This window comes from Plectropomus leopardus, chromosome 17 (assembly GCF_026936395.1).
Source record: "Plectropomus leopardus strain MGB_pleo_1.0 chromosome 17, ASM2693639v1, whole genome shotgun sequence".
Classification (NCBI taxonomy): domain Eukaryota; kingdom Metazoa; phylum Chordata; class Actinopteri; order Perciformes; family Serranidae; genus Plectropomus; species Plectropomus leopardus.
In genome coordinates this window covers 2243196-2255471 of record NC_142192.1, presented here as the reverse complement: position 1 = coordinate 2255471, position 12276 = coordinate 2243196, and the positions used below count along the sequence as shown (strand labels likewise).

The window sequence follows — 12276 nt, the reverse complement described above, 5'->3', positions numbered from 1 at the left end:
TAAATAAATCGTGTAAAATAAAAGTAAATAAAAAGTAAATAAAAAGTGTATTCTACAGAAATGGAAATCAGAGCTTCCTCCATCACAGAGACAACGGCTAAATGAATTAACATCCTATAGTACACCTGAAAAAAACCTATTTAGTGTGAGGAGGAATCCAGAAAATATGAAGTATTTATTTCTACCATGCCAGGGATGCAGGAGGGTCACTGTATTTGATTATGTTTTGTTTGTTTGTTTTGTTTTGTTTGTTTGGTTATTAATGATTTTTTTTTTTGCTATTTGTCTGTCTTCTCTCTTTTATTGTATTTCTAGATGAAAATGCCTTCAATAAAAATATCTTTAAAAAAAGGGGGGTGGATTATTAGAAAATATTTTTCAAAAATTGGGAAAATATCAAGAAAATTAAAGTTAAAATCATTCTAATTACATATTCTAAAATATATTAACAAAAACAATTAAAAAAAATGTTATAATCTGCATCTTTCGTTTTTTTAAGAAAATGTTTATCTTTTGGTGATTTTATTGCAACTGTTTTAAAAAATATAGATTTTGGGGGGGCTTTTTATGGCCTTTATTTGATAGGACAGCTCAAAACATGACAGGAAATGGGGATAAAAGAGAGTGGGGGGTTGACATGCAGCAAAGGGCCGCAGGATGGACTTGAACCTGCGGCCACATATTGTAATTTTCTTTTCCAATTACATTTGTGATAAACTGTATTTGTATGACTAAATACAAATACACTAAATACAATAAAAAGACATTGAGCAAAAAAAGACTTACAGAAGTATTTGAGAGTCTCTTCGATCTGCTCGGTGGTCAGGTCGAGCCTGGCGTCCGGTGCCACGAGGGGAGTGTGCAGCCAGTCATCGTGGTCGTAGCCGTAGACGGTGTCAGCCCGCAACCGGTACACCGGCAGCTGTTCCTCTAGAAGGCTGATGATCTCAAACTCTGGCAGGTCGGTGCTGTTGCACACATCTGAGCATCACAGAGAGGAAAGTCAGCACACTGGCTGCTGGGGCACTGAGGGCCGGTCTGATGGCCGTGTGATGAGTCACATAATGATTAATATTTTCTTGTTATAACTGTCCTTGTATTAACCCTTTGAAACTCAGATCCACTATCAGTTTACTAGTGCAGCATTCAGACGCTTTTCAAAGGCATTTAAGCCTCTGAAAAGTTGGCAAATTGGTTTGACTTTCTTCAAAAACATGGGAGAAAGGCAATCAGCAATTTAGCAAGAAAATTATAAAAGGAGAAAAATAGTCAGGGAGAGAAAATTATTAGAAAATTGTCAAAGAGGTAGCAGAAAACTACAGTTCATATTACTATAATTGCATATTCAAAGTTACAAAAAGAATATATATTCTATTTTATTTTGCACTTTTTTTCTCAAGTCATTTTCTTGTTTGTTTTATTTATTTATTTAACTTTTTCTTTGTTCTATTTTTGCTATTTTCCAGGTAATTTTCTTTGTACAATTTTTTGAGTCATTTGTTGGTAAGTTGTTTATTGCTTTTTTAATGTTTTTAAATGAAATCAAGCTCATTTTCTCAGGTTTTAAAGGGTTAGGAAAAGTTGCTTGTTCTAACACTAAAATATGTATTATATATATGTTTTAAAAACATGAAAATATTTTGTAAAAAAATGAAAATATCTTGTACAACTTGAAAATATGTTTTAAAAACATGAAAATATTTTGTACAAACATGAAAATATTTTGTACAAACATGAAAATATCTTGTAATAATGTGAAAAACATTTTGTTATGACAAGAAACTTTTCATGTTACACTCCAGAATACAGACTGAAATACAGTTGACCCTAACGTGCGCGCACATACACACACATACCTGTGATGGTCTCGGCGTCCCTGCAGTCGGGCGGCGCCGGGTGCGTGTCAAGCTGGCTGCACTCGCCCTCGCTCACATAGTGCTCCTCTTGGGGTTGCTGCTGGTCAGACTTGGGGTCTGGGTCGGGGTCCAGGTCTGGGGCCAAGGGCAGGGAGGGGGCCGGGGAGGCCAGCTTGGCTCACCTCTCACTGGTGGAGGGAAACAGGGGCCATGGGCCTCTGGAGCTGGGGCTCCACTTGGTTAGCAGGTCCTCCTGAGGGACAGGACGCAGCAGGTCCAGCGAGCTGCAGAGGACACATGAGGAGGGGAGAGAGACATTTACAGAGTCATACTCTCTCTTTCCTTACAGAGTCTTTGCGTTCTCTGCTGAGTCTGCACTGTGCTGCCTGCCAGCAGGCTGCAGAGATCAGAGCGGCTCCACTGCAGACTCCACTCTTCTTCTGTCGGAAATGAGAGAGGGCACATGATGCTGAAGAGCTACTCTTGATAACAACATGACAAAGTGCACTACTTAACTGATCCTATACGGGAAATTATTTTGTCTTCCTCTCCCCTGATGTGAGTTTAGAACAGTGGCTCCTGGTCTGCGAGGGCCTCTGTGTGTAAGGGCCACTTCAGCAGGAAGAACGCAGATTATCGGCCTGGCCGATTATCGGAGGTGATCTTTGTATCAGCATTTTATTTTAATGATCATAGATAAAATTTATTAATGATAGTGTGTGATTACATGCAACCAACAGCAGGGAAGGAAGTATGCAATACATGCAAAGAAAGTGTCAGCATGGGAGGAACTTTTACTTTGTAAAACCTCAGTGAGCTATTTTTATTCTCTTTTTTATTCAAATTTTCACTGAACTTGCTGTATATGATGGTGAAAGATTCAGTTTTGGTTGAACATATCGCCCTAAAACTTACTAATCTATAGACAGTAGATGTCAGTCGGCACACCCCCGGTTTATAAAGCAGGCTGGAGTCTGACATGGAAGTTAAGCAATGTGTGTGTGGAGGTGTCAGCTACAAAAGGTATTTTAGCATCCTAAAAATATCTGACAACAACGACAAAAAAAAAAAAAATCAATATCAGTTTTGCTAAATTTTCCTGTTGGAAACCACTGTTTGACATGAGATTGAAACAATGAAAATGTTCTCAATACTGTAAAATGTACACTTAAACTGACATGATACACTGAAACCGATTAAACTAGAAACTGGTTTTTTTTTTCTTTTTTTTTTTAGGTGGCCAAAACATATTTTGGTACTGACCCTCCACAGCAGCTCATGTTTAGCTTCCATGTCAGACTCCAGCCTGCTGATCTGAACTTGGGGAATGCCGACTGACATCTGCTGTAGGTAACACACTCAGGTACCTCATACAGCACCACTTCAAAACAACTGAACTATCCCTTTAAGTCAAAGGACAAACTATTGAATCATTATCCAACACTGAAACCCACACCCCCTGACCTCCCAGACACCCAGGGAGATCCTGGTCACAGCACCGGACCACTAATCAGACCAGAGGTTGATGCTGAGTCCCTGATCTGAGGTACACCCACCACTGCCCATTGCATAGTGACCTTGCATCACTCTGTCTTCACTCTGCAGAGCTCAGTTTCTCACTGCAGATGTGCAGCAGATCTGCAGCAACAGATCTGGATCATGAAATTCACCTGTGTGTCTCATCAAACGGCTCACGATGTTGGGTAGAATATAAATAGAGACGGAGAAGAGGTGTGTGTGTGTGTGTGTGTGTGTGTGTGTGTGTGTGCGCGCGCGCAGGCATAAGTGTTTTTGTGTCCTCTGCAGCCAGATGCATTAGGAGGTTGATGTCTCTGTACTTGGAAAAGATGAAAGACACCTGGTGATTTGCATCTGACATGTTTGTGTTAGTGACGAGCACACGCACGACACAGTGACAGACAGCACACGCTCTGCTCTCTGTGCAGCAGCACGCAGACCTTGGGACGTATGACCCATTGCAGCAGTTTGACTGCTGTTTTCTGGGCGAGTGTTCAAGTGGACATTTGTTTGTCTGGGCTGTTTCAGAATTACATAATCTGTGCAGGAAAGATGATTTCTGGTTCAAACATGCACATGTAGATTTTTGGATTAAAAGTCATGCATGCAAGTATCTCATAAATATTACTAATAGCAGCACTTAGATGAATTACAATTGTGTGGTAAAAACATGCCCCCCTCCCCCCACCAAATGACAATAATAAAATAGAATTTAATAAAATTAAAATAAATAATAATTATTATTATTATTATTATTATTATCATTATTATTATTATTATTGTTATAGCTTGGATTTATATTGTGACTTCAAGAGAGGCTTAAGGCAAGGTAGATTTAAGACTTTTTGAGAATTTTTTTATTGCCACTCTGAATTAAGCATAAGACCAATTTTCTAATAACCAAAGTTGAAGGAGGACAATTTTATTTTGCTAAAATGCTTATTACAACATAAAACATGAACTTTTTTGTTCAGTGAAAGCTTCAGTGAAAGTATCTATCAGTGGGAAATATCTGGTGTTTCTGGCTGCTTTTCTTGGCAAATTTTTTCAGTTTTTTTTCTCTCTGCATGTGAGATTCCAGTGCTTGGATTTCTATCATGATGAGTTTAAGAGGAGGAATTCAGTAAATTACAAAAAAAACAGATGTTGCCAATTATTTTGAGATTTCACTATGCAACATCAGAAAAAAAAACTCCATAAAATCCCACTTCCCATGTCTGAGCATTTTTATGACTTTTGAAAGATACAATTAAGTCCATTTAATACCAATTAAAGCCTTATTTTTAGATTAATAAATTCAATGCCTTTTCAGACTTTTTAAGGAACCCTGGTTATAGATACTCATACACATACATCACTACACGCATTGACACTTTTTTTCTTACTACTTCCATTTTCTCATTACAATTGTCATTATTATTATTAATATTTGAAGTAGTATTAGCAGTCATAGTAGTAGTTGTAGTAGTAGCATTATTATTTAATTTTTCCCATTAATGTAAAATGAAGTATGGGTTATGTGAATGCATCGCAGAAAACATTAAAAGAGAGAAAAAACAACAGTGGGTAAGACTGATTATAATTGTATGAGTTGTTGGAACAGAAGTAAAAACTATAAAAATATAACAATATAAAAAAAAAGCCATCTACCCAAAATCTCAGTCCGCTGGTCTCTAAAAAATGAGCTCCTGGCAAGTAAAAGCCTTTTATTAAAAAATATTTGTATGTAAATAGCCCTTTAAGAACTCAGCAAATTGGCCTGATTTAATATCATAAGATGGCAATGAGCAACTTTGCAAGAAACAACCCAAAATAACTAGCAAGAAATTAGCAAAAGTTACAAGAAAATTTCCTGAAAATGAAGGAAAAAGTAAAAAACAAAAACCAATAAGGAAATGACCTTTAAGGGGTGTTAATATAATACGTAAATATATTTCTGTAAAATAATATATAATTATAATAAGTATGTTCGCAGCTCTCTTTACATGTTTTTTAAAAACAATTTTCCAATGTTTTTCTCTCACTCAGTTTTTTGTAACTTTTATTTATTATTGCTAATTTATTTTGATAATTTCTTGCCAAGATGCCTTTTCCCCATGTATTCGAAAGAAATCAAACACGTTTGCTCATGTTTCAAAAAGGATTTCAAAAGAGTAAAATTTTTCAGGTGTTTTGACAACTTAGAGAAGACCAACTGGGCCATCTTTGGGAATCTAACCTAAAATCAGGGTGGATGTTGTAGACTGTGAGTGAGAGGACATGTCTCAGCTCTCACAGAGGCCCAGCAGCTCACCGGATGACCTCCAGTCTAAACTCTGTGTGCTGTCCTGCAGAGAGAGCTGCAGCTGGCAGAGTCCCCGGTGGACAGGCCGGGGCTCAGTCATGCATGTGCCCTGACAAACCGCGCGCTGTGGACGCTGTCTGAGGGTGTGGCTTCACCTACATCAGCAGCCGCGTCATGGATGCGGATCTGGCTTTTCATAAATTGCGTCCTTACAAGCACCACAATATGAAGATGATCAGCTGACCTTCTGATGCATGACATCGCCATGAAAATCATTCATGTGTGAAAGCAGTGCAGAGGCGTACTCACAGTGCGCGCGCTGATCCGGAGCGTCCCTCTCTCTGTCAGGAACCCAAAGAGGCTGCGGTGCAGATGAGTAATCCTCCACAGAGGGAGTCGGCAGGTAGTGATGATGATTGTCCGTAGGATGAGCAGGTGTGTGTGTGAGTATGTGCAGGCCGGGCGGCTCGTCTCGCGGTGATGTGTCAGTGGTCTGCAGCTGGGCGCGGCGTTCACACCTCTGCAGGATCAAGGTCAGCTTAGGCTGCTTTCCAAAGTCGCTCTTGACCCGGTCCACTCTTCCCTCTCTTCAGCCATCCCCCTCTCCCTCTGTCTCTGTCTCTGGTCTCACTGTCTCCGGAGCCTCCCTCACCACCGCGAAGCCGCACTGCACGAGGACAACAGCACTTCTGGTCACCGCCTTCAAAATAAAATCATCACCATTCGAAAACCCATAAGACAACAAGGGGAACATTTAGCTTGAGGGAAAATACAAGAAAATACATTTATGGAGGATTGTTACTGTGTTCAAATAAAATAAATAAAATAAAATAACAAAAAACTTGTATTGAGTATTACCACTGTGTTAAAATACATAAAATAAAATATAATGTGATCAAATAAAATAAAATTTTGGCCTAAAATTCCAAACTGAAAATATTTTTATGGAGGATTGTCACTGTGTCAATGTAAAAAAAAAAAAAATTAATTAAACTAGAAGTTGTAGTCTAAATTTCCAATCTGAAACTACTTATATTAAGGATTTTGATTGTGTTACAATAAAATATAATAAATATTACAGCCTGAACTTCCGATGTGAAAATACTTTTACGGAGGATCATCACTGTGTTGTTAGGAAACCAAAAACTATGGAAAAGATGTTTCAGTGTTGAACTAATTACTAACAACATCTAATATTTTTAATTTAACAATTCATAATTAATCTGAAACACTAAAAAGAAACACTGTCTGAAGGGTGAAGAAAGCTTTTTTTTTAATCACAGGGCAGGATCCACTTGGGCTAAGACCTTAATGTCCACAAATTCTGGAAACATCCATCTTTTCATCTTTTTCAAAGAGCTGCAACCCATACCCACTTTTCTTAATCTAATCCCATCCCATAGAGCCCTTTCATGAGCAGAGAACTGCTGCTAGAATAATGAAAAAATTGGTAAATAAAAAAAATGTTTTGTTTTTTTTTTAAATAATATGATATTATCAGTGATTTGTGTAAATAGTGGAAAAGAAGAGTTAGTAGTTACTGATATCCAGGCCACCATGCCTGACTATTAAAAGACCTCAGGGTAAAGCTGGCAGTTATTCTGAATAATAACAGCAATTACTTTATGTATATAGCAAAATTCATGCATAAAATGCAACACAAAGTGCTAAGCATGAAAGAATTTTGACAGAAAAAAGATGATAAAATGGATAATAAAAAAACCTAAAATTGCATTGAAACTGCAGGCTAGGACAAGATCAATCAAACATAAGTTAAAAACACATTTCAGGAGGAAGTCATGGTAAAACAATATGTCTCAAGATCTCGTTTGAGGGTTTCAACTGATTTAGCGTTCCTGACACCTTCAGGCAGACTATTTTAATTTTTTTTTTTTATTTTGGAAATTTGTAATAGATTTTATGCACTTTTAATTTTAAAACAACACGCTGATTCCAGCTGCTTCCTGGTGAACTCTGTCTGACTTAACAGTTTTTCTCCCCGCTGTTTATCCAGACACCCAAACCAGGATGGAGACTCAGTGATGTCACGAAAACCCAGAACAGGAAGTGGACAGGCTACAGACATGTCCCATAGGACACTTACATCAAGTCATCCCATAATAAAATGCATGTGTTTGGCCTATGCAATTTTTACTCAGCTTGATTTGCATGTTGTGAACTTTATTATACATTAACATAGAGATATAATTCCCCAGCTGGGTGAGGTACATTATTCTGCATAAAGATATCACTCCACCCGTGTAGCCTATTGTACAAAAATAAGCTTTTTTAAAATTTAACACTATCAGAACAAATTCCCATGAGTCTGTAGTCATTGCCTCCCACTTGACCAGCTTGACTGAAGAGAGAGGAGCTATTGTTCCCCAGAGAATCAGCAGAGGAACATGGCTGAGTCAGCCATTCCTCATCCTCACTGCTCTGAACCTGATAGTGTTGCAACTGGCTGCATTCTTTTTATTTCAATGTTTAATTAAGCCCTCTCTCTTTAAGATAAAATACAACAGGAGTGTATTTGTGGTATAATCTGACTGTGTGCTTCTGCACAGAGTTTACAGTAATCTTCTTTTCTTCTGTTTGCTGTCACCAGTGGTTTTACCGATGCTCCTCCATGCTGCTCAGTACACAACATTAGAGCGAGTGATATCAGGTGAATATAGCAACAAGTCTCGCTTAAGACGACGAACCTTTTAGTAATGCAGTGTTGTCAGTGTTTTTCGTGCATGGCCTGTGTACATCAATTTCAAGTTAGCTCACAACCTCTGGATGTGTCCTTATTTATAGAATTTTTGGTGTCTATTGTTTTAGTGTTATTGAAATGTTATGAAGGTTATTAACTCTTGACCTGCTTACAGCTCTGCTTGAACATTTCACAACTTTGTAAAATGTGGATCATAATGCCTGCACAGTCTTGGTGTATGGCATGCTAATTGCCAAGAGGTATATTTTGAGAAAATCTGACTTATCTCCCCAGTTTGAAACCTGGTTATGGGAACTGATGGCTGTTCTACATGTAGAGAGGTGGAGACATTAGTCATCGGGTAATCTCCAGAAATTGCCCAGCTCCTGGAACCTGGTCCTACAGTACATGAGAGACCAACAGACCTGCCCTTCAGCTGTCACTCATCCTTGTACCTCACTCAAGACAGCAGTGAAGACGAGTGAAAAGTACTGATTCGGTTCCCTAATGTCATGTTTTTGTTTTGTTTTTTAGGGAGGGGGTGTGATGGGTTCATTTTAGCATTAATACCATAGCTGTTATTCTTTTATGTACTGTCTTTTCTTTTAAAATACAGTCCTTGTCTTCTTGATTTAAATATGACTTATCCTGTTGTTTTCCTTTTATAAAAAAAAAACTGCTATAAAGTGTTTAAAAAATCCCCCCATCCCTTTTTTCCCTTCCTATTCTAAAAAAAAAAAAAAAAAAAATCAATAAAGCCTAGTCAGTGTATTCCATCGTTCCACATTAATGGCGTATGCACTCAGCAGTCACATACTGTGGTTACTAAAACATAAGGAGAATTTTTATAGTAATTATTATTATACTAAGCGAAAATCTAAATTCAACACTGGTTTTGCTCCCATTTTTACAAGTTCAAGATATAAGACTTTTTTCATGCACCCAATAGATGTATTTCTCTCAAAATTTGATTGCAAATTTGTTATAAATTATAATAATTTGATTTTATAATAATAATTAAAATAATTGTTAGCTCATCTGTATGCTCGTTGTCCTCACCGGCATCTTGACCTGCAGTTAGTCACTGTAGCTGACCTTTGTGGTTGGGAGGCTGGTTGGGTGTACTGCCAAATTCACAGAATCAACATTGAAGATGTATTATGGTGGTGAAATGAACATTCAGTTCTCAGACAACAGCTCTGGTAAACATTCCTGCAGTCAGAGGGCACACTCTTTCCATTTATTTTATAAGGAAAACACATTAATCAACATTTCTGTAAATGTGCCAGTGTTAGCCATCTGGCAAATTTCCAACTGTAGTTCTTTGGCAAGATGTTTTGAAACCTGTAAAATGATCAAATTCACATTTTGGCAGCAGGACACCATAAAGACAGCAGAGCTACACAAACAGGAACGTCTTAGACAGAACACAAGCCATGCCAAGCAACAAGAAACAGTAGAACAACAGAATCAAACAATCCTACAGAAAGGACATATAGCAGCTTAGCACAAACAGCCATGCAACATAAAGCAACAATGTATAGCTTTTTAGCACAAACAGCCATGCACGCAGCATAAAGCAACAACATATAGCTTTTTAGTAAAAAAGCCATGCATGGAACATGAAGCAACAACATGTAGCTTTCTACAACAAATAGCCATGCACGTAGCATGAAGCAACAACATATAGCTTTTTAGCACAAACAGCCATGCATGCAACATAAATCAACAATATATACACCTTTTTAGCACAAATAGACATGCACCCAGTCTAAAACAACAACATGTAGCCTTTTAGCACAATTCCATGCATGCAGTCTAAAGCAACATGTAGCTTTTTAGAACAAATAGCCATGCGCGCAACTTGAAGCGACAACATATAGCTTTCTTAAACAAACAGCCATGCACCTAGCATGAAGCAGCAACACACAGCTAAGCATAACATGCAGACATGCAGATCAGCAACAGCAACAAGAAACAGAAATAGATAGAGGTAGAGATAAAATACAAGAGTCATAACATAGACCCTAAATAAAATGTTATAAGATGCAGTTACAGGCTGACAATATGTTTGTATGCACTAAAACACAGACAGGCCATGCAACACAAAGTTAGGCAAGTTGTCAAGAAAATAGATATTTCATACATACCTATGCAAAGCTGGCCGCCTGGCAATGGGGAGAAGACATAGGGCAAGTTTGCAGCAGGTTAGCGAATATAACAACATTATCTGTGGCATTGTGTTGTGAAAAAATGCACGTTTTACAGTGGCTTTTTATTGTCTCCATCCCAAAGCACACCTGTGCAGTAATGATGCTGTTTAATCAGCATCTTGATATGCTTGTCCATGCTCACTAACGTGGATTTTATCAAAATTAACTAGAAATATATTTATTGAGTGCATTAAAAATCTTGTAAAAAATGGGAGCCAGAATAAATGTGTTCACATTTTGTTGAGTGTATATTAGCTTGCATGCTTGCTTACATGCTATCATCAAGTACATTTATTAATTCTTGTCTTTGTCTTCTATTGTATCATTTTGTCATATGCTACTGTAATCTTGTCTTTTACGACAGCTATTGTACATCTGTCCGTCCTGGAAGAGGATCCTCAGTCGCTCTTCCTGATGTTTCTACCCTTCTATTTTTTTCCTCCAGTTGGTTTATTTTTTTAAGGACAGAGGGATGTCGTATGCTGTAAAACCCTCTGAGGCAAATTGTGATTTGTGATAATAGGCTTTATAAATGAAAATGAACTGAAATTGCTGTATTTTCCTGTTTTGTGGATTTTAAAGGTCCCCTGCACACAGTTACTCAGCTGACTCCAACTGTAAATTCTAGCCACATTTAAGGTATTACCATTATATAGTGTAGTCAGTTCAAGTCAGTTTGTTTTTGTTATAACCCCCAAAAAACAAAAACAAAAGCATGTTTCATGTAAAATATATTACACCCTATATTAGAAAAGAAGCTTGAAGAGGAACACCATGTAAATATAGTTATTTCGATGGTATGTTATTTCTATGGTTGAGGAAAGTTGAATATAGCTCAATATTTGTGAACACGAGCTGCTCTCTCTCAAAACCAAGAACCAGAGAGGGAAGTCTCAAACTTGTGATGTCATCATGTATAAAGTCTGGAGCTGCTCCACAGACAAAAAGTACAATGAATGAAAAGTAAGGAATGCTGGTCATTAAAAAAAAAAAAGCAAGCAGACTGACTTTTAAAAATTATGAAGTTAATTTCTTCATAACATACACCAACTTAAAAATGAAGCATACACTTGAAGAAAAACTAGCTCTCTTTTTTAACAACTTAAGGATTTAAAAACAATATTCAGTTTTCCCTTCCCTTTTATTCCTTCATTCATCTGTCTGTCTGTCCCTCCTCCCTTCCTTCCCTATTTTGAAGTAAGTAACTGAAATGTTTAGGGGAAATGGAGTGGAGTAAAATTCGTCATTTTATTTAGGAAATGGAGTGGAGTAAAAGTAAAAAAAATGCCAGAATTATATATCTGTATATATATATATATATATATAATCAACAAAATGTACAGACACTACCAAAAATACTTAAGTACTGTAACAAAGTATTATTACCTTGTTGCATTACACCATTGCTTGTCAGTGACAATCTTTTTTTTTTTATCTTTGCACCTCTTTTTTTTATCTTTCTTCTTTTGCTATTTTTAATGGTGATTTCTATTTTTTTTTAAATAAAGTAATTATTGGATCTTTTATATACAATATATATATATTTACTCTTTTCTTGTAAGTATGTGTCCCTTATTATGTTTTATATTTTATCTGTATCCTTTATTGGGTCAGGCCATCACGCCTGGCTATTAAAAGACCTCAGGGTAAAGCTAACAGTTATTTTTTATTGTGTTATATTATGTTTTATATTTTATTGCTCTGTAA

The 12276-nt window shown here is 37.1% G+C and overlaps 1 protein-coding gene across 1 annotated transcript in view; it reads right to left on the bottom strand.

Annotated features, from left to right (window-relative positions):
• Positions 1–2028, bottom strand: part of trak1b (trafficking protein, kinesin binding 1b) — a 31325-nt gene extending 29297 nt beyond the window's left edge. Inside the window, exons 1-2 of the mRNA XM_042506802.2 lie at positions 1857–2028; positions 787–981 (exon numbers count right to left, since the gene is read on the bottom strand). The gene's annotated coding sequence lies outside the window, so the exon portion shown is untranslated. The remainder of the gene's footprint in view (positions 1–786; positions 982–1856) is intronic.
• Positions 2029–12276: the final 10248 nt, after the last annotated feature.